The following is a 24,322-nucleotide window of genomic DNA, read 5'->3' on the forward strand; positions in this document are numbered from 1 at the left end:
GTTGGAGGCACTGGATATTGCAAAGGCTATGGGCCCGAACAACATTCCAGCAATAGTACTAAAGACTTGTGCACCAGAACTTGCCACTCACCTACCAAGTATGTTTACAACACTGGCATCAATCCGACAATGTGAAAGATTGCCCAGATATGTCCTGTAGGTAAAAAGCAGGACAAATCCAACTCGGCCAATTACTGTCCTATCAGTCTACTCTCAATTATCAGTAAAGTAACAGAAGGTGCCATCAACAGTGCTATCAAGCTACCTGCTCAGCAATAACCTGCTCAGTGACACCTAGATTGGGTTCCGTCAGAGCCGCTCAGCTATGACCTCATTACAGCCTTGATCCAAACATGGACAAAACAGTGGAATTCCAGTGGTTAGGTCAGTGTGGTAGCCCTGGACATTGAGTCTGCTTCAACAGAGTGTGATATGATGGAGCCCTAGCATAACTGGAATCAATGGGTATCAAGGGTCAAACTTTCCACTGGTTGAAGTCATACCTGTCACATAGGAAGATGGTTGTGGTTGTTGGAGGTTAGTCATCTCAGCTCTAGGACATCTCTACAGGAGTTCCTTAGGGAAGTGTCCTAGGCCCAACCACATTCAGCTGCTTCTTCAATGACCTTCCCTCCATCATAAATTTAGAAGTGGGGATGTTCAGCGATGATTGCACAACGTTCAGCATTATTTCTGACTCCTCAGATGCTGAAGTAGCCATGATCAAATGCAACAGGATCTATACAATATTCACTCTTGGGCTGACAAGTGGCAAATAACATTCACACCCCATACAAATGTCAGGTTATGACCATTACCAAGAAGAAAAAATATCGAACCACCAATGGTAACACCATTGAATCCCCCACTAACAACATCCTTGGGGTTACCATTGACCAGAAACACAACTGGAGCCACCACATAAACACAGTGGTTACAAGAGCAGGTCAGAGGCTAGGGAATACCGCAGCAAGTAACTCACCTTCTGACACCCCAAAGCCTGAGTGATGGGATACTCCTCACTTGCCTGGATGAGTGCAGCCCCAACAACACTCAAGAAGCTTGACACCATCCAGGACAAAGCATCTTGCTTGATTGGCACTACATCCACAAACATCTGCTCCTGCCACCACCAACGCTCAGTAGCAGCAGTGTGTACCATCTTCAAGGTGCACTGCAGAAATTCACCAAAGATCCTCAGACAGCATCTTCCAAACCAACAACCACTTCTATCTAGAAGGACAAGGGCAACACATACATGGGAACACCACCACCTGCAAGTTTCCCTCCAAGCCACTCACCATCCTAACTTGGAAATATATCACCATTCCTTCACTGTTGCTGGGGTCAAAATCCTGGAATTCCTTCCCTAATAGCATTGTGGGTCAACCCACAGCAGGTGGACTGCAGCGATTAAAGAAGGCGGCTCATCACCACCTTCTCAAGGCAACTGGGGACACAAAATTTAAAAAACCAGTTGGTTTGACTAATGGCCTTTTAGAGAGGGAGATCTGCTGTCTTCACCTGGTCTGGCCTACATATGTATCCAGACCTGGAACAATATGGTTGATTCTTAAATACCCTTTCAGTAATTAGGAATGGGCAATAAATGCTGATCCAGCAAATGATGCCACATCCCGTGTACAAATTTTAAAAATTGTTTCCTCCTGTGTGATTCTCATTACTTCTATATCTAAGTATTCTTTCTCGGAAATCTTATCCCACTGTGTTTAATTTTACTCCCAACAGTTTCCTACTATGACTGTACACAGCTCTTATCAATGTTTTACCTGAATCTAATTTTAATCTTTGTTCTAAATTGGGAGCAAAATTACCCAATCAGAAGTGGGGATCTTGGCCTTATGGGGAGTAGTCAGGATTGGGAAAACTCCCATCCATCCCAGCAAATAAAATAACTCACATGAAGATTGAGCCCATGCTCCGAGTTGTCTGGGCTGGCAGCTCAGAGCATAAGGAATCAGCACTTTGAGGGAGCAGGATGTCAGAGTCTGTGTCTTGAGATGGAGCAGGTTCTTGTCCCTTGGCAATTTGCTGCATCCCAAGGACTGGTTTGTTCAGCACTCACAATGATTCACAAATGTTCAGATTGGCTACATAAAGCCAAAAATGACCCAGAGAAAGACTGAGCCAGTTTATGTAACCTGGCTTTATAATTTGATTATTTCTCATTCTGATGTAATTCTCATGAATTTGCACAGCATCCCCTACAATGCCAATATTTTCTACCTGAAGTGTAGCACACAAAACTGAACAATTACTCCAGATGGAGTCTGACCAAACTCTGCACAATTGAAGCATAACTTCTTCCCCTTTATGTTTCAACTCCCTTCATTTAGAACAACATTCCATTAGCTTTCTGTAACCCATGTCCCTTTGCTCCACAAGTTTCTAATCTCTTGATATTAAGAAAATATTCCAACTGGTCTTTTTTAGATCTAATGTTGTTTTATATTTCACTAAATTGAACTAAGTTTGTCACTATTTTGACCTTTCATTCAACTAATATTATTGCTTTATAATTTCCTCTTTTTTAAAATTCAGTGTCAGTTATGAACTCATATATGACACCTTATTCCTCCATCTAGGTTGTTGCAATATGAAGAAAATTCAACGCACATCAAGATACTGGAGTCCACTACTTGTGACACCACTAATTGCACTTTCACTATCCCCCGTTATGTCCTGTTTCACAACCAATTGCTGATCAATGATTAATTTAGTTCAGATATTTTCATAGAATCCCTAATGAGCAGAAAGAGGCTAGTTGGCCCATCAAGTCTGTATGACCCTCTGAAGAGCATCCCACCCAGAGCTACCCCATCCCCTAATCCCACATGGGATCTTGGTTACCATGGTTAACCCACTTAACCTGCACATCTCTGAACACTTTTTAGCACAGCCAATCCAGCTAGGCTTCACATCTTTGGACTGTGACAGGAAACCAGAGCACCCGGAGGAAACCCATGCAGATATGGGGAGTAGACAGGCAGACTCTACACAGACAGTCACCCAAGGCTGGTATCGAACCCTGGTCCAGCCAAATGATTATTTTCTAGTCAATCTACTCGGAAATGTTGTTACACACTTCTGGATCAGGTGGAACTTGAACCAAGCCAATCCGTTTGGTTCACGTTAATATCAATCAGTAATTTCACAAGTTGACTACAATCTCACAATCACAAATTACAAATACTACTGTGAGATCACGTTCAAAGAGCCAGACGACCAAGATCTGTGAGTGGCAAAAATAGCCTCTGTATTGCACATTCACAGCAGCATGATGTAAGGCGAAATAGAATCTCTGTGGGAGTTGGGTCCTTGTGTATTGTTGTTGCCATACAGTAAAGGAAAACCATGACTGTACCTCAGGTACTAGAAGTACTGACCAGAAACCGTTAGCCATATCTATAACTGAAAACCACTTGTGGTTCGGTGTTAAGACAATAAATATAGTAGAGGGGTCGGCAACCAGTGAGGCCCTTTGATCAATGCACTGGTTGGCTTTTCTATAGTCCACAGTCAGTCTCCATTCTCCGGGCCACACTGGGCTGTTAGAGATACAGTGTGTTTTTAACCAGGATTCGCCTTTACTCTAGTCTTTGAATTATTGGGAGGATTCCTGTAATTGTCATTGGGATACTGTTTGGTACAAGACGGAAGTAATCCATGTAAAGGTTGCAGGTTCCATTTCTAGTAACCCGCAATCATCTTTGTCTTTAACACAGATGGGGTGGTCCTTTAATTCTTCCCTCTGTAGGGCTCTGATAGACCACCTCATCCATCCATCATTGAAGTGTAGGGATGAATTTAATTGAGTAAGGATATCCATCCCGAGGAGTGGCTGAGTTACAGGTCCTACCCTCACACAGGTTTAGGAGCATAGAATCCCTACAGTATGGAAACAGGCCATTCAGCCCAACAAGTCCATACTGCCCCTCTGAAGAGCATCCCACTCAGACTCAGTCCCCTACCCTTGTATTTCCCATGTCTAACCCACCTAACTTAAACATGCCTGGGCATCATGGGCAATTTAGCATGGCCAATCTACCCTAACCTGCACATTTTTGGACTGTGGGAGGAAACCGGAGCACCCGGAGGAAACCCACGCAGACCCAGGGAGAACATGCAAACTCCACACAGATAGTCACCCGAGGGTGGAATCAAAACCAGGTCCCTGGCGCTGTGAGGCAGGAGTGCTAACCACTGAGCCACCGTGCTGTTATCCCAGTTATCAGTCATCGGTTCATTGGGGCCGAATGCAATGTTTATAGGTTTGGATTTTTAAATCTCAAACCTGTCAGCTCCTGCTCTGTAGGCTGTCCTTACTGTCCCAGTTAGCGGGAGCTCGGCTTCATACTTCCAGGGAAGGCATGTTAATTCTACTCCTATGTCCAAGAGACACTCAATATCTAGGTCACCTGCCTTCATGGTCATGTACAGTCCATCTCCCCTCTGCTGGCATAAAGCCAGTAGGAGCATGGAGGGGCACGGGGCGGGCTCCTTCAGTTTTTGTCAAATTCAGCAGCTCCTGCTGCTGTTGGATGGACAGCCTTTTGAACTGTTCCAGGAGATTGGGATTATTTCCTGCCTCCGGGGTTTCTCTTTCCTTAGGGTTCCTAGGGGGGCTGCGCCCTTTCCCCCTGTCCCAGCACTTCTTGGGCCAGTGACCCTCCTTCCCACAGATGTAACATTTCCCTGGGCGTCTGTCCTGGGTTGTTCCGGGGCTGCTGGGGGTCTGCCTTACTTGTCCTATCTGCAGGGCTCACGCCTGAGCTCCTATATCCCGGTCGAGCTGGTGGGTTTGGTCAACCAGTTCATAGTATTTGGCCCCCCCTTTGGTCCCAATCTAGTTTAGTGAGTGTCAGCATTTTAGCGAGCTCTGGTTTGAGTCCTGCCACAAAGGCAGATTTTAGCGGGCCAGAGTCGCAGTTTTCGAAATCTTTATCATCCTTTACATTTGGGACCCCTGCATATTCCTTCCAGGTTGTCCTAAACCTTTCCTCATATTTGGGGACTTCCTCAGTGGCGTTTTGACAGCAGACAGTGACCTTTGTCCAATCAGTCTGAGATGGGCTATATCCCTGTAGCCACTGTTTTATTGCTGTCCAGCCAGCTTGCAGCTCCTGCTCGTATTCCACCTTTAACTGCCTCATGGAGGCAGCATCCCTCTCTCTTGGTGACTATGACAGTGAGGATTTGTACCCCATTCCAGGCATGGAGCAGGTATATTCCCCTTAACCGGTCTAGGCTTTCCCAGGTTTTCATTGGCCCTTTCTTTGGGTGAGGCATTTCTTTAGACCACCTGTCAATGTTCTCAGGGGCCACAGGCACGTGTACGATGTGGTTTTCGGTCTGCCTCATGGGAACATCTACCTCCCTACCATTCTCTAATCTTTGCCTCACCAATTTCTCAATTTTTACTTTTTTGGTTTTAAGGGACCGTAAAAAGGGTGTTGGGGGTGTATAGTCTTCATCACTGTCGCTGCTAGAGGATTCCCCAGTTTTAAGAGCTATAGCTTTGTTTTGTTTAACCATTTACTGGATTTCGTGGGTGGTTGGGTATAGACTTGGTATTGTCTTGGGAGCCAAGCAAGAAACTGACAAAACTGTTAGTTCATCCTTCAGTTTCTTATTCTCCTTTACAGCCTCCTGATCTCATTTGGATCTCTCCTTCTGTAGTTGCTCGTGCATGGCTTTTATTTGTTCTTTGAGTTTATTTATTTCTCAGTCATGAGCTGACCGGGTCATGAGTTCATTTCTTTGGCAGAGTTGAGCCATCAATGTAAGGGAGCATTAAACCCTGTCCTTATTCTCCTGCCGGGTGGTTTTTCCCCAGACCTATTTCATGTCCTCCAGGGACCACTGTCCTTTTGGAACATTATATTTCCGCTCAATTCCAGTTAGAGTCTTCTCTAACAAAAATTGTATTTCAATGTACTGTAGTAACTGCTGCAGCATTTCATCCTCTGTTATGTCAGAAGGGGCAAGCCTGCCTTTGGGCGATGTAGACAGCTTACTGAGGTCACACATGACTACCTGAAATCACACGCCATAGACAATGTCTGGCCGTGGACACCTTGTCTTAGACCTGTTTCAGTCAGGTTTGAGCCTTCTAGCTCCAGGCGCGGGGAATGCGAAATGATAGCTCACTCACGAGAGGTTCAGCACGCGTTCAGGGACTAGATCGTGACTGAGAAGGGTGCTGCTTACCTCTTGCTAGTGTCCGTGACCAGTCAGGTTTGACAGTATCTCCAGCATCCTGCCGAATACGCCAAGTTGTGAGATCTCATTCAAAGAACCAGATGACCAGGATCAGTGAGTGGCAAAAATAGCCTCTTTATTATACATTCACAGCAACACGATATAAGGTGAAATAGAATCCCAAATAGTTATGAATGGACATGAGTTACAAAGTTATGGACATGAGTTATGAAGTTAATATTAGAAGTTGTTAATGGACATGAATTCTGATATATTATAGCATATAGATAAAAGCAGATAGAATTTCTACCAGGGTCCTTTAGTTGCAAATCAGTGGAATTCCTGAAAAAGACATAAAAGCAACCACTTATTGACTTATTGGTATTTTCGCTAGAATATTAATTCACAGACCCAGGTAATGCTTGGACACCTGGGTTTGAATCCCATCAGATGGTGGAATTTGAATTCAATAATAATTTAGAGGAAAGAGTCTTATAATGACCACGAAATCATCACTGATTGTCAGGAAAAACCCATTTGGTTGACTAACGCCCTTTAGGGGAGGTAATCTGCCAGCCTTTTCTGGTGGACTACATGTAACTCCAGACCCACAGCAACGTGCTAACTCTTAACTGCCCTCTGGACAATGAAGGATAGACAATAAATGTTGGCCTAGCCAGTGCTGTCCACGCCCCATGAATTAATATATACTTTTGCTATTATTTCATTGGTGTACATCAAGGTTATGGCAAAATATTTTGAGAATTTCCATAGAAATTGAGAGTGAAGATTTTAATCAATGTAGAGAATTCCTTTAAGTCCCTTTTTAGTTTGGCTTCCTTCAAGATCAGGCTCAGCCAAGGTCAAAATTCAGAGTTCAGGTGCTGTTTATATCTTCAATCAAAAATAAATAGGCAGTCAGTAATATTTTCATCCCAAAGTGCTTTACGCTTAGAATGAAATGTGGAATTTAAAGACAATTTACTCCATATGTAAGCTGGGCAGTCATGCGAGGGTGCTTAGGAATTATTTTCCCTGGCAATGCCCAAAGCCTCACAAAACATGACCTTACTGGAAGTACTATGTTGTACCCGAGGTTTCAGTTCTGTAGTAAAAAGTGAGGAAGTGATTGGAACAGAACTGGAGCACTCAGACGATGGGAGGGATGCAGGGCTGGAGCAGTCAAGTAGTAAGAGAGAGCACATACTTGAATGACATGTTTGAGTTCCTTTATTGTTCTGCCTGAGATCTGCTCAAAAGCGAAACACGTTGAAAGGATACTCTCTATACCTAGCAAAAAATGTAATCCCATGTTTTGGCCAGTGGAAACTGGTCACATTTATTTATTTTAAGTTTTCTAAGCTAAGGCATCATTTTTCACCCATGTCTCTTCAAGAACATCAACTATGATTCTTTTATAATGCAAGTCAGCAAATAGTTCATCCCACCTGTTTGCTTTTACTAAAGGAAAAGGCTCTTTCTTCAACTTAATGCAACTAGGTCTGGAAATTAACACATTTCACTTCGCATCTTCACAGGTTATAATAGATCAGCACTTGTATTGAGGGTCTCACCTCAGGGTGCCATCAGAAATCTGAGCAAAGGACTCAGCGATCACCCTCCTATTTATCCAGCTTCTAAATGGGTATATACAGGGTTGGAAAATGAAAAGAAATTCCACACTTGTGACTGGTGTCTGCAGGAATTGCTCATTCCTGGCCCTGGGCCCATAGAAGGGAAACAGACACAACCCCTCCAGCTGGCCTTTGATTCAGGTCTGGTGGTAGAAAACTTCGGACACAAATCACCTGCACAGTCTGGCAATTAGCTCCGTTCCTTTAATTAATCATGTCATGTGATGCACAAGAGACGTTTGCCTTAGAATAAGAACATTTTCTTCTTCCAAGTATATGCAGTAAACAAAGACCTAGTGATAGACATTGCAAAATTCATCTAATGAGTCCTTAAATACACTGAAAGACCAGGATCATTTTGGCTAAGCTCAATACACCAGCTGTGTCCATCCATTTACAGGCCACATGGGTGGATTCTCTGGGGTCCCATGCATAATTTAAATATAATTACTTCTAATTTTAGTGTTTTCTATAACAATCACTTGATTAATACATTCCTACTCATATTTGGCCATGTTTTTCCAGCATGACTCTTTAATATGCACTAGAAAACAAGGCAGCGCAAGACAGTGTGGGGATTGGAACTAAGCAGTGAATAACGATTCAAATTCTTTCCTTGAGTATCAATGGATAGTCAGTTCACTGAACACCACTACAATTGGAACACATGGAAATGCATGAAAGAGTGGGACAAAATTGAAGTTCCTGGGATGGATCTGGAACAGGACGGAGAATTGTCGTAAAGTTGAAGTATACAGGGAATGAGCAGAGCTAAACTGCTTGGAGAGTAAGAGACTGGAGCAGAGTTGGGGCATTTAGAGTAAGACAGAATTTGAGCAGATCTGGGATACTGGGAGTGAGACATGATTGGAACAGAGCTGAGACATTCAGAGTGAGGGATTGGGGCAGAGCTGGGATACTCAGGGAGTGAGGGATCAGGGCAGAGCTGGGATACTCAGGGGATGAGGGATCGGGGCACAGCTGGGACTCTCAGGGAGTGAGGGATCGGAGCACAGCTGGGACACACAGGGAGTGAGGGATCGGAGCACAGCTGGGACACTCAGGGAGTGAGGGATTGGGACAGAGCTGGGATACTCAGGGAGTGAGGGATCGGGGCACAGCTGGGACACTCAGGGAGTGAGGGATCGGGGCACAGCTGGGACACTCAGGGAGTGAGGGATCGGGGCAGAGCTGGGACACCTATAGAGAAGGTGGAGTGGAGCAGTCAGGGAGTAAGGAAGAGAGGGGGTAGAATGCACTACCCTGTGTGCATCGGCTCTGTTTCATAGCTGAGATTGATCCTCACCCAGTATTCAGAAACACAAATCTCCCAGCAGATCTGTCCAAAAAAGAATTCAGGAACTCTTAGAGGACCTTTTTTTTCTGTCACTGCCTACAGGGTAAATGAGAAGAAAATATGGGGAATAAATCTGAGAGAACTCCAACTCAGTATTTTTTCTTTAAATTAATTGCTTTTACTGCTAGGCAACTCACCCATCATTCCTCCTTGATATTTCCAACAGAAATTAGACAGCAACCCTGGTAGCTGACCATAACACTGCCAGTGACCCGTTAATTTCAACGGATTACCATCAACGTTAAACCAAGGCACAGAAATATTTTTTTCTCTTCATTGAGTAATAATGTGTGACTCAAAGCTAACAAAGAAAAATTACTGCATCCCTCTTGCACTGTATGGCTTCTACTGGCAAATTCCTTAACTTTTTAAAAATGAATCTGAAGTGAAAGCCTAACTTATATGCTTAGTCATCACAGATTTAAGGATTAAATGCACTTTTTTTTTTAAACTCATTCTCAGGATTTGACCATCTGAGGCTATCACTATTCCTTAACAGCAGAAATGGTGGTACAATTGAGTTGCTTGATGTTCACTGCCCTTCAAGAGTAAGTTGCTGTGCAATTGGAGTCACACACAAAACTGGATAAAGATGGCAGGTTTCTTTCCCAGAAATATATCAGCGAACCAGTTTGATTTATACTGCAATATCTTTGTGATCATTTTTACCATCACCAGGTTTCAGGAATACTGTGATTGTTCAGTTGTATAACTGTAACAATGTACTATCAACAATGAAAGTTAACGATAGCATCAAACTTAAAGAAAATAAACATACAATATGGCAAAGATTAGTGGTCAACCAGAATCATAGCGTTATAAAGTCTTACAAGATGGAAAGAAACCTCTTGGCCTAGCATGTCAATGTCAGTCATTAGGAATCTATCTACTCTAGTCCCATTTTCCAATACTTGGCCTGTAGTCTTGTTTGCTATGGCACTTCAAGTGATAACCTAAATGCTTCTTAAATGTTGTAAAGGTTTCACTCTCTACCACCCTTTCGGGCAGTGAGTTGCAAATACCCATCAGTCTCTGGGTGAAAACAATTTTCTTTAAATCCTCTCTAAACATCCTGTTGTTCACCTGAAATCTATTCTTCCTGGTTATTGATCCCTCTACAAAGGAGAAATGTTTCTTCCTGTCTTTCAGATCTATGCCCCTCAATTTTGTATAAATTGATCAGGTCCACCCTCAGCCCTCTCTGCTCTAAGGAAAACAACATATCTAGAAGAAGACCGAAATTTCTGGCCAAAACTCAGTAGGTGTGGCAGAGTTATAGTTTCAAGTTTCAAATTTCAAGACTCTTCATCAGCTTAACTAGTCTCTCTTCACAGCTGAAATGCTGAGGCAACATCGGAATCTCCTCTGCACCCTCTCTAGTGAAACACATCCTTCCTATAATGTGGCAACTAGAACTGTACACAGTACTACAGCTGTGGCCAGACTAACATCTTATACATCTCCATCGTACTCTTTCTGCTTCTGTATTCAGTGCCATGACTAGTAAAGGCAAGTATCTCATATGCCTTCTTAACCATCTTATGCACCTGTACCTTTACTTTCAAGAATCTGTGGTCATTCACACTAAGGTGCTATTCTTTCAAAGGCTCCTACCATACATTATGAACTCCCTTAAATAAACAAAGAACTGCGGATGCTGGAAATCTGAAACAAAAGCGAATTGCTGGAGAACCTCAGCAGGTCTGGCAGCATCCAGTGATGGTCATTGGACTCAAAACATGAACTTTCTGTTCCTCCCTCCATAGATGCTCTACAGTGCAGAAAGAGGACATTCAAACCATCGAGTCTGCACTGACCCTCTGAAGACCATCCCATCCAGACCCACTCCACTATCCTATCCCTGTAATCATGCATTTACCATAGTTACTCTACCTAGCCTACGTATCCCTGGACACTATGGGGCAATTTAACATGGCTAATCCACCTAACCTGCACATCTTTGGACTGTGGGAGGAAACTTACACAGACACAGGGAGAACGTGCAAACTCCACACAAATAGTTCCCCAAGGTAGCAGTGCATTCCACTGTGTTACTTTTGTTGTGAACTCCCTTGTCTTGTTAGTCCTCCCAAAATGCATAATTTCACATTTTTTAGACTTAAGTTCTGTTTTCCATTGTTCTGCCCAACCGACTAGCCTGCTATATCATTGTGTAGTCTAAGGCTTTCCTCCTCCTTTTATTACCTCACCATCAATTTTTGTATCACCTGCAAACTTACTGATCAAACCTCCTACAGCATGTCTAGATCGTTGATGTACGCTACAAACCCTTCAGTACACTATTGAACACAGGCTTTGAAACACAAGAACAACATTTAACTATTACCTTCTGCCTCCTGCCATTAAATCAATTTCGCATTAAATTTGCCAAATTGTCTTGGATTACTAGCCTTTTACCATGTGAGACCTTGTCAAAGCCTTACCAAAGTCTATGTAGACTACATCCACTGCATTGCCATCAACCAAATATCTAGTCACCCGCTCAAAACTCAATCAAATCTGCCAGACATGATATCCCTCTGATAAACTCATGCTGGCTATACTTAACTAATCTTTGCCTTTCTGAGAGATTAATACTATCTGTCATAATTTTCTCAACCACAAAAATAAATAAACTTCGAGAGTAAACTAGTAAGTAACATAAAAATAGAGAGCTTTTGTAAATATAATGGAGTGTTTGAGTTATAAGGAGAGGCTGGATAGAATGGAATTGTTTTTTCCTGGAGTGTAGGGGGTTTAGGGGTAACCTTATAGAGGTTTATAAAATCATGAGAGGCATAGATAAGGTGAATAACCAAAGTCTTTTCCCGAGGGTAGGCAGGTTTAAAATTAGAGACCATAGCTTTAAGGTGAGAGGAGAAAGTTTTAAAAGCGACCGGAGGGGCAACTTCTTCACACAGAGGGTGGTGTGTATATGGAATGAACTGCCAGAAGAAGCAGCAGAGGCAAGTACAATTATAACATTTAAAAGACATTTAGACAAGTACATGAATGGGGAATGTTTCGAGGGATATGGGCCATAAGCAGGCAAATGGGAGTAGTTGGTTTGGGAAATCTGGTCAGCATGGATGAGTTGGACTGAAGGGTTTGTTTCCGTGCTGCGTGACTCTATGACTCTATATAAAAGTGACCAATTTGAAAGTAGGCCTGAGGAAATAATAATGGAAAGCATAAAATGGCAAAGTACTTTGCGTCATTCTTCAAGGTAGAAGACACTAATAGCATTCCAAATATAGTAAACAGTCCCCTGGAACTGATAGGTTGCATCCTGGAATGTTAAAGAAAGTAGCTACATAGATAATGTATGCACTGGTATTTATCTTCCAAAAATGCTTAGAAATGAAAATGCCCAAGAGGGCTGTAAAACTGCCAGTCTAACATCCTCATTCAAAATGGGGAGATAAAAATAAGTAACCTATAGGCTATTTAATTTAGCATCTGTCATTGGAAAAATGTTAGTCTATTAGAAAGGATGTAATAGCACAGCATTTAGAAATATACAATATAACGAGAGTCAGCATGGCTTCATAAAGGGGAAATCATGCCTGACAAATATATTAGAATTCTTTGAGGACGTAACAAGCAGGATAGGTAAAGGGGAATCAGCAGATGTAATATATTTAGATTTCCAAAAGACATTTGATAGGATACCACACACAAGGTTACTTAACAAGAGCCCATGTGTTGGGGGTACCACATAAATGCAGACAAAGGACTGGCTAATTACTACAGGTTGGCATAACTGGACATTTTCAGGATGGCAACCTGTAACTAGTGGACTGGATGACATAAAAATAGATGATAAGTCAAGTGCTGAGGAAAGAGGAATATAGACAGGTTAACTAAGTGAGCAAAAACTTGTTGATGGAATATAATTTGGGAATCTTTTGAGGATTTGAAATTTAGTAGGAAAAGTAGAGAAGTTGAACATTATTTAAATGGAGAAACACTGCAGAAAGCTACAGCGCAGCAGGATTTTGGGTATTCATGCATGAATCATAAAAAGATAGCATACATGTTCAGCATGTAATAGGAATGTTGGTCTTTTTTCAAAAGAAATTGAGTATAAAAGTTTGGAAGTCTTGCTAAAACTATACAAGGCACTGGTTAGTCCACATCTGGAATACTGTGAACACTTTTTGTTCCTTGTTTAAGATATACTAGCATTAGAGGCAGTCAGAAAAGGTTCAATAGGCTTGTTCCAGGTATGGAGGCATTTTCTTCTGAGAAGTGATTGAGTAAATTGGGCCTGTACCCATTGGAGCTTAGAAGCAACTTTACTGAAATATAAAAGCTAGGTAGCTTGATGGGATAAGTATTGAGAGGCTTTTGTCCCTTGTGTGGACAAGGGCACATCAACTCAGAATAGAAGGTTGTCCAGTCCAGACAGAGCTAAAGAGGAATTGCTTCTCTCAGAGGGTAGTAAATCCTCAGAATTCTTTACTGTAGACGGCTATGGAGGCTTGGTCATTAAGGAAAAAGAAAGGTAGGAAAGAGGGGTTGAGGATTATCAGATCTACCATCTTGTTGAACTATGGAGCAGACTCAATGGCTCAAATGCCTACTTCTGGGAGCTGGTCTGAAAGCCCCATAGTCACAATGACCAGAAGTTATGCTGATAATTTCCTGTAGAGTGCAACAATGCAATTTTAACTCCTGGTGCTTGTAAAATATGTTGAATAACGTTAATGTTAAAGCTTCATCCATGACAAAAGGGTGATATTTGGGTGGAGAATTGCTTACTTGTAGAAATAAATAATTCGAATTTATGCAGCCTTCCTTAAAACGTTCCAAAGCTTTCTCACCAAAAAAAAATTTGTATTTGTTGATAGGTAGCCATTATGACAGCACAGCAAGATCCCACGTCAACACGGGATTATTAACTAGTTTTCTTTTCTTATTTCTTCGCACTATATTGACTAGCATTATCCTCTTCTTCTTCCAACAGTGCCACGGAACTAGCTGAAGAAACAGACCAGACCTCTGCAAAATTGCAGCTCCGACAACAGGAAACTTCCAACAGCTTCAGCCTGGACTGCGCATCCACAACTTGGGTTTAGCCCAAATTCAAAACTTTCACGTTCAGAGGTGCGACAACTAGCGGACATCGCATGCTTAAAGTAATTGGTCTATAAGGGAATGTTGTGCAGCACTTGGTAACCTAATGGGTTAAACGTTACTGAGAGGTGGTCTCATCAATTTGCTCAGAGCTGGAGCGGAAAAATATATTTGCTCAATTTTGTAAAAATCACAGCTTGTTCCATGGTTAAATGCCGTGACTTTCTCAGGACACTGTCTCTCTGCCTAATGAACTATTTACTCACCATTGCCTTCCGTGTGGTTTCATTACACATTGTACCCATTTAGAGTGGAACAAACCCAAGCGGTAAGATAACTTCCAAGGAATGTTTCTAGGGTTCAAGACAAGTTTACATCAGAAAATTGCTGTGCACGCTTTCTACGAAGAAATAAATCCACATAATTACTTCAATTACTTCAAAAATCAGGCAATAAGGTATTGTGTAAGTATGTTTGCAGGTTAAAGCAAGGCGTCTTATTTCATTCACTGAAATCTTTGTGTTTCACAGATTAAAGAACCCCCAGTTGTTTTTGAATAGTCTTTGGAGGCTCATTGACGCCAAGTTACATAGCTTATTCCACACAGCCTGTCAAATGCAGCATTGTCAGTGTGCCAAATTCTTCCCGAAGCCTTAAGGGAGCATGTTCAGCTGGACATTAAAAGAAGTTTCCTTGAGAATGCTGTCAGCCCTCTGCTTCAGTCGGATGGCTCGATGCTCACAAATACTTTAGCGACAGATCACACTGTCTTTGTCCAAAAAGTTAAACAAAGAATTTGTTTTATGGCGCTGCCCTTCTATTCCCTGACTGAAAGCCCGTTAGATAACTCAGTTAGGAGGAATGGAACTCAGACAGGTGGGGCCTCCTGGCTCATGTTCAGCGAGTTCTCAGCAGCTGGACGCTGAACAGATCCCAAGCTAATAGCCAGCTAGGTCAGTAACCTCCGACTCAGCCACATGACAAGGAACAATCGAGAGGCTCGCATCTAATCGCTCTCGAGTATAACTCTGTCGGTCGCCATGTCTGCCAGCTCTACTGACCACGGCATGATAAAGTGACAGCTCAGGCACAGCGAGTATTTTAGAAGCACGCAAAGGTTTTTTTTTCCTTTTAATTGTAGTGTTTGACGCACTGACTAATGCTTTCCCTGCCAGCAGTGGAAAGAAGGCACACAATCCAAGCCGACTTGTTTTCCCACATAGAAAGATGAGCTTCAGCCAAATCCTCAAATTCGATCCCTGCAGCTTCAATTGCCCAAGTAGCTTTTTAATGGTATTGCTCAGAGTCTCTGAGAAATCTTTCTCTCCATTTCTCAACGGCATTACTTGTCTGAATAATTCAATTTATGCAAAAAGGGGCATTTCAATTCAAATATAAAGAATAGTTTCCACTAACTATGTAAATGGTCAGCTTGAATGATCTCTGAACATTTCAAAACTTTGTTCGACCCCTCTTTAAATGGGAAAAATTAGAATGAATTGGTTGGGAGCCAATAGGATTGGTGCTTTTTTTGACATTGTACTTGTTCACAATTATTCTTTTTTTAAAAATAAATCATAAATACTTTCAAAATCATTCCATCATTTCTTTCCAAGAGAGAACAGACCGAGTATCTCTGCTATTCTTGTTCTGCGCTCTTTTCAATACATCAGCATAACATTCTTTGAACTGGCAGATCAGTCTTATAATTGAAATTCCCGTCCTATAATGTAGAAACATATCAAGAATTTGAGTGGAGTTTGGTCTGCAGTACAACACCGACAATATGTCTTAAAGTTTTAAGCTATGTTTTGGGAGGGGACGCAATTGAGATGTATAAGACTAAAGGGCATAAATAGGATAGATAGTAAGAAACTTTTCCTTTTGATGGAGAGATCAATAACCAAGGGGCATAGATTTAAGGTGAGGGGCAGAGGATTAAGAGCAGATGTGAGGAAAAACATTTTCATCCAGATGTTAGTGGGACTCTGGAACTCACTGCCTTTAAGGGTGATTAGAGGCAGAAACCCTTAAAACATTTAAGAAGTATTTAGATGTGTATCTGCAATGTCAAGGCATACAAGGCTATGGGCCAAGTGCTGGAAATGGGATTAGAATAGTTAGCTGGTTGGTTTTTGACCAGTGGTACATGATGGGCTGAAAGGCTTTTCTCTGTGCTGTAGATCTCTCTATGACTTCATCCATGGGGTGAGGGTTGTCCCAGAGTTTCTGTTTCCTCCATCAATGGTCAATTTTGCTGTCAATTGTAAAATGTCTGGAGCTTTAAAAACATGTTTTTCAGCATCTGCAACATTTTGTTTCAGATCTAATTTTCTCATTGGTTAAACATTTTTCACCTGAAATTGGAAATCTGATTCAGGGGTAAAGGGTTTCACCCTGGGGCAACTAATCAGCTCTGCTCCCACATATTGAACAGAAAATCCACTCACTTCCTAAGGTCTTTGTCCCAGGAATTTGACACTCATCTCTTCATCCACTGGAATGTGACATATCCCTCCCAATCCCAACATTTGACACCAACTGTCCCAGGAATTTCACACTATCCTCCCCATCCCTGGGAATTTGATATCCTGGAACTTTGAAACTTCCTCCACCCTCCTCCAGAAATTTGACACACCACTTCCCGTCCTTTGGAGCAGCACGATGGCTCAGTGGTTAGTACTGCTGCCTCACAGTGTCAGATTTCACTCTCGGGCAACTGTCTGTGTGGAGTTTGCACATTCTCCCCGTGTCTGCGTGGGTTTCTGCAGGTTATGCAGATTGGCCACGCCAAATCATCCATAGTGTCCAGGCTCAGTGGACTAGCCATGGGAAATGCAGGGATAGGGTAGGGATTGGGTGTGAGTGGGATGCTCTTCAGAGGGTTGGTCTGGGCTCGATGAGCTGAATTGTCTGCTTCCACATTCGGGATTCTCTCCTAGGAATGTGACACTTCATTCTCCATCCTGGAACTTTGAAACTATCCCTCACTGGCCCTAGAAATTTTACACCTTACTCCTCTGCACCTGACGAAGGGGCTGTGCTCTGAAATCTTGTGTTTTCACATCAACCTGTTGGACTATAATCTGGTCTCGTGTGATATCTAACCTAGCCCTGGGAGTCTGACACTAATTTCCCTTAATCTGGGAATTTGGCAAGCCCACCCTACATTGCAGAAAAAGGCCATTCTGCCCATCAAGTCTGCACTGATCCCAACCAGAAGGATACCCCCCCTCCACTTACCATGCCTAAACCACTTAAGCTGCACATCTTTGTATTGTGGGAGGAAACTGGAGCACCTGGTAGAAACATACACACAAACACAGGGAGACCACAAAAACAGTCAGCTGAAGCTGGATTTGAACCCAGCTCCCTCATACTACAAGGCAGCAGTGCTAACCACTGAGCTACCATGCCACCCCAAGTTCCACATTGCTCTCCTGATGTGAATCTACTTAATGGTGTTATGAGGCCATCTGTGGTTTGGAATGTGTTCACCCTGAACACATCACTCACTCATCATATTTCAAACAGGGACATGGGAAATGAGCCGAGACTGAACTGAAATAAAATGGAAACCAGCTTCTCACACATTACATTATGGTGCAGTGGAAATTGCTGTGTGTTTTGTCAAAGTTTTACATAAAATTGGAGAAACAGGCAGGATAATAAAATGAGGTATAATTGGATGGCCAGTATATCTCTGTCTTTAAACTTCCTTTCATCTCCTTGTCTGAATGGACATAGAAAACATCCAGGCTATAGATGCTGAGCATGGCTGCATAAGTAACATCAGACCACAAGTAAATATTTGCTGATGTTGACATTCTGTAATGAGATTTGTGGTCTTTCATTAACATACAAAGAGTTTTCCTTCAGATTAGGTTTTGACTACATCTGCCATCCAGAATAAAGGCTGCAAAAGCTGGGACTAGACACTCCTGTTGCATCAGGTGCTCCTGTGAATGTACTGCCAAAAGTTTCACATTACAACAATCATGATAGGTGGAGAGTGATTGTAGACAATTTGGGATGTTCTGAGGTTGTAAAATGGACTATAAAAGTGCATCAACAAGACAGAATTCCGGAAAGAGATTGTATGCTTAGCAGCATGGTGTAAAGACAACAATCTCTCTATCAATGTCAGCAAAATGAAAGAGCTGGTCATTGACTTCAGGAAGCAGAGTGGAGGACACACCCCTGTCTATATAGTGCTGAGGTGGAAATGGTCAAGACCATCAAGTTCCTGGGAGTGATGATCACCAACAATCTGTCCTGGTCCACCCACATTGACACGACAGTCAAGAAACCACAACAATGTCTCTACTTCCTCAGGAGGCTACGGAAATTTGATACATTCACAAGGATTCTAACCAATTTTTATAGATGCACTATTGAAAGCAACCTATCTGGATGCATCACAGTGTGGTATGGCAACTGCTTTTCCCAAGACAACAAGAAACTGCACAGAGGTGTGAACACAGCCCAGTCCATCACACAAAGCAGCCTCTCATCTGTTGACTCCATCTATACTTCCTGCTGCCTCGGGACAGCAACCAACATAATCAAAGACCCCTCCCACCCCAGTTATACTCTCTTCCACCCTCTTCTGTCAGGCAGAAGATGTAAAAGTTTGAATATATATACATATAGATTCAAGAACTGCTTCTTCCCCACTGTTATCAGACTTTTGAATGGACCTCTCAAATGTTAATTCTGGTCTCTCTCTACACCTGTCTCTCTGTGGCTGTAACATTGTATTCTGCACTCTCTTCTGCTACCCTGATGCACTTTGTATGATACAGTCTGCCAGTATATCAAGTAAAACAACACTTTTCACCGTTTCTCGGTACGTGACAACAATCAATCCAGTCTTTCTTTATAGACCATCAGAAACATGGTTAGATATATTGCTTGTCCTGACAACCTGAAACTAAACTCTCTGGACTTAGTTGGATATATTTCTATAGGGAGACAGTCCTCAGTATTGGGCAAAAGCATCACTTGTGTGAGTTTCTAAGTGCAGACAATTCAACAGGAATGGAAAATCCAAGGTTCAGCCATCCAATGTAAAAAATTCTTGTAATCTTTATTGAATTGCCTCTTCAATGAGAACTTCAAGACAACTTGTCTGTGACACAGGCAATTGTTAAACAGAAATACATAAGGGAACCTAACTCAGGTAAATGGAAGGCTTTTTGTGCTCTTTAAAAATATGGGCACAATTCAGCTTTGCATTTTCCATTGAGTCTGGACACATCAGGTTGAATGAAGTAATTAATTATAAAATGTTTGAGAGCTTGTGGAATTTGTTACACCCAAAAAACTTGGGCAGTACGACATCATTGGAGCTGTGCTCCTCCACCCTCTCCCAGATTTGTTTCTTGGCTTCAGCCCTGCTTCGAAGTGAAACAGCAGGCGAGGAACACTGAGCTCAGCTGGGTACTCAACCCAAGTTAGTGACACTGTTAGCCAGATAGTCTGGCATGCTTACAATGTACCTCTCAGTATTTGATGTAACTCCAATAACGTTATCCACAACAGCTGCATCTGGATGGTATTGCGCTTTAACAAAATCTGTGAACAGAGTGGGTTGATTGTCCAAAATTATTCGTAATAAAATTATAACAAATTATAACTAAATTATGGAAAGCAAGGGGAGAAAGGAAAGATAGTATTGCTTGCTGGGTTGATTTTTTCAATTCCTAATTTAGAACAAGTCCATAGAATTAACATAACCAAAATTCTAAAAGGACCTCTCGATTAATTTCTGTTATCTCCCACATTCAATAATTGATTTAAAATACATTATGGGGAAGATTTAAATTGTTTTGGTGAAATTTAATCACATGTTTTTGTCATCTTTAACCCTAAGCTTGCATAAGTTATTTTCTTTCTTTCATTCCAGTCAGGATTGCATCCCTGTGCCTGTCACTATTCAGTGCAAAAGGTTTATTGGAAATTTATTATTTTAAAAATCTAGTGGTTTTCAGGAAACTCCCAAATTTGAGTGAACTACATGTGAAGCAATCTTGCGTAATGACTTGGCTTTTGGTATGTATGATTAAGGAACAAAAATTTGGCAAGACAGCAGGGATTTTGATCAATTGTACCAGAAGGCCAAGGAATGGCAGATGGAGTTTAATTCAGATAAATGCAGGGTGTGGTATTTTGTTAAGACAAACCAGGGGAGGTCTTACACAGTTAATACTAACACCCTAGGGACTGCTGTTGAACAGAGAGACGTCAGGTTTAAGGCAAATGGTTCCTTGAATGTGGCATCACAGATAGACAGGGTGGTGAAGGGACACTATTGGCTCACTTGCCTTCTTTGGTCACAGCATTGAATACAAGAGTTGGGACTTCATGTTACAACTGTACAAGACATCAATAAGGCCACATTTGGAGTACTGCGTACATTTCTTGTCACTGTACTATAGGAAAGATGTTGTTAAACTGGAAAGGCTGCAAAAAAGATTTACCAGAATGTTACCAAGACTGGAGGGTTTGAGTTATAAGGAGAAGCTGGATAAAACATAGAACATTGAACATAGAACATTACAGCGCAGTACAGGCCCTTTGGCCCTCGATGTTGCACTGACCTGCAAAACCAATCTGAAGCCCATCTAACCTAAACTATTCCATTATCATCCATATGTTTATCCAATGACCATTTAAATGCCCTTAAAGTTGGCGAGTCTACTACTTTTGCAGGCAGGGCATTCCACGCCCTTACTACGCTCTGAGTAAAGAACCTACCGCTGACATCTGTCCTATATCTGTCACCCCTCAATTTAAAGCTATGTCCCCTCGTGCTAGCCATCACCATCCGAGGAAAAAGGCTCCCACTGTCCACCCTATCTAATCCTCTGATCATCTTGTATGTCTCTATCAAGTTACCTCTTAACCTTCTTCTCTCTAACGAAAACAGCCTCAAGACCCTCAGCCTTTCCTCATAAGACCTTCCCTCCATACCAGGCAATATCCTGGTAAATCTCCTCTGCACCCTTTCCAATGCTTCCACATCCTTCCTATAATGCGGTGACCAGAACTGTACGCAATACTCCAAGTGCGGCCGCACCAGAGTTTTGTACAGCTGCAACATGACCTCATGGCTCCGAAACTCAATCCCTCTACCAATAAAACCTAGGTAACTCCAGGCCCACAGCAATATGGTTGACTCTTAACTAGCACCAGGGCAATTAAGGATGGGCAATAAATGGGCAATAAATAGGCAAAAAATGCCTAGCCAGTGACACCCTGATCCTGCAAATAAATTTTAAAGAAAGCTATCAGCCCAAACCTGCGCATTGTCCAATTTTATTGCATAAAGAGACCGACTGCTCCAGTATCTGAAGAGTTGAGAATAGTGCTTAACATCATGGAACTATTAGCAATCATCCCCAGTTCTGACCTTATGATGGAAAGAAGGGCATTGATGAAGCAGCTGGAGATGGTAATTGGGCTGAGGAAACTATGCTGGTGAACACCTACAGAGATGTCCTGGGTCTGGACTGTTTGGTTTTCAACAAATCACAACCATCTTCATTTGCGTTAGACATAACTTCAACTAGTCAAGAGTTTTCCCCTGATGCCCACAGTTTTTCTCGTTCTCTTTAATGTCTTACTTGATGAAATTCTGCCTTGATGTCATTACCTCACTGCTAGTTCACTTCTGGAGTCTATGTCTGGACTAACATTGTAATGAGGCCAGGTGTTGAGTAGACCTGGCGGAACCCAAACTGAGCTTTGGTGAGCAGGGCATTGCTGAGCAAATGACACTTGATAGCATTGTTGATGATCCTTTCCATCATTTTTGCTGACGTTTAAGGGTAGACTGATAGAGTGATAATTGGCCATCTTGTATTTCTCCTGCTTTTTACGGACAGACCCATACCTGAATAATTTGCCATATTGTCAGGTAGATGCCAATGTTGTAGCTGTACTGGTAGAGCTTGGTTAGAAGCATGCTAGCTCTGGAAATTCTGCTGGTTCAGTCCTCAATATTATTGTCAGCATGTTGCCAGAACATCCCAATTTTGACATGATAGATCTGTTCAGAATCTATCCCATTTAACATGGTAATGGTGCCACAAAACACAATGGAGGGAAGGATCAGTGTGAAGACAGGACTTTATTTTCCAAGGACTTTGTAGTGTCACTCCGAGTGATACTCTCACAGACAAATGTGCAACAGATAGAGGGTGAGGAAAAGGTCTGGTACGTTTTACTCTCTCTTTACCATTTACCACGGGCCTAGTCTGGCAGCAGTTTGCTGAGGACTCAGCCAGCAGTAGTGCTATCAAGCTACTCTTCATGACAGACATTGAAATCTCCCAACCAAAGAAAATTCTGTCCACTTGACGTTTCCTCTCAGAAAGTTTCTAAATGGGTTATGGAAGTTGATGGCCTAGCAGTATTATTGCTAGACTATTAATCCAGAGATCCAGATAATCCATAGAAATCCTACAGTGTGGAAACAGGCCATTTGGCCCAACAAGTCCACACTGCCCCTCCAAAGAGCATCCCTCCCAGACCAACTCCCCTAATTTCCCATGTCTAACACACCTAACCTAAATATTCCTGGGCACTATGGGCAAATTAGCATGGCCAATCCGCCTACGCTGCACATCTTTTGGACTGTGGAAGGAAACCAGAGCACCCAGAGGAAACCCATGCAGACATGGGGAGAATGTGCAAACTCTACACAGACAGTGACCTGAGGCTGGAATCAAACCTGGGTCCCTGGTGCTGTGAGGCAGCAGTACTAACCACTGAGCCACCGTGCCACCCCTAATGTTCTGGGAATGTGTGTTTGAATCCTGCCACAGCAAATGGTGGAATTGGAATTCAATACAATTTGTAATTAAAAGTCTGATGATATCCACAAAACTGTTGTCAATTGTCAGGAAAAACCCATCTGGCTCACTAATCATAGAGTCATTCAGTATGGGAAACAGATCCTTCAGCCCAACCAGTCTGTGCTAACCATAATCCCAAAGTAAACTAGCCCCACATCACTGCACTTGGCCCATATCCTTCCAAATATTTCTTATCCATGCACTTATCCAAATGTGTTTTAAATATTGTAACTATCCGCATCCACCACTTCCTCTGGAAGTTCATTCCACACATGAACCACTCTCTGTGTAAAAAAATTGCTCCTCAAGTCATTTTTAAATCTTCTCTCATGTTAAAAAATATACCATCTCGTCTTGAAATCCCCCACCCTAGTGAAAGGACACCTCTTATTCACCTTATCTCTACCGCTCATGATTTTACAGATCTCGAAAAGGTCACCCCTCAACCTCCTAAGCTCCAGTGAAAAAAGTCGCAGCCTGAACCCTCTCCACCTTAACAATGTCCTTCCTATAACAGGGTGACCAGAACTGGATACAGTACTCTAGAAGAGAGCTCACTAATGTCCTGTACAACATAGAACATAAAACAGTACAGCACAGGAATGGGACCTTCAGCCAACGATGTTGTGCCGAACAAGACGCTAAATTAAACTAATCCCATCTTCCTGCCCTTGGTCCATATCCCTCCATTCCTTGCATGTTCTTTTGTTTATCTAAAAGTCCCTTCAATGCTCCTGCTATATCAACCTCCACCACCACCTCTGGCAGTGCATTCCACACTACTACCACTCCCTGTGTAAAAATCTTGCCCTTCACATCTCCTTTGAACTTCACCCCTCTCACCCCCTAGTTTTAGACATTTCAACTCTGGAAAAAAGATTCTGACTGTCAACCCTATCTATGCATCTCATAACTTTATAGACTTCTATCAATTTTCCCTTCAGCCTCCGCCACTCCAAAGAAAACAACCTGAGTTTTTATAGAGATAGTAGGAACTGCCAATGCTGGAGAATCTGAGATAACAAGGTGTAGAGCTGGATGAACACAGCAGGCCAAGCAGCATCAGAGGAGCAGGAAAGCTGGCATTTCGGGTCGAGACCCTTCTTCAGAAACGAAGACCCTTCTTGACCCGAAACATCAGCCTTCCTGCTCCTCTGATGCTGCTTGGC

Source organism: Rhincodon typus, chromosome 36, assembly GCF_021869965.1.
Source record: "Rhincodon typus isolate 14 chromosome 36, sRhiTyp1.1, whole genome shotgun sequence".
Taxonomy (NCBI): domain Eukaryota; kingdom Metazoa; phylum Chordata; class Chondrichthyes; order Orectolobiformes; family Rhincodontidae; genus Rhincodon; species Rhincodon typus.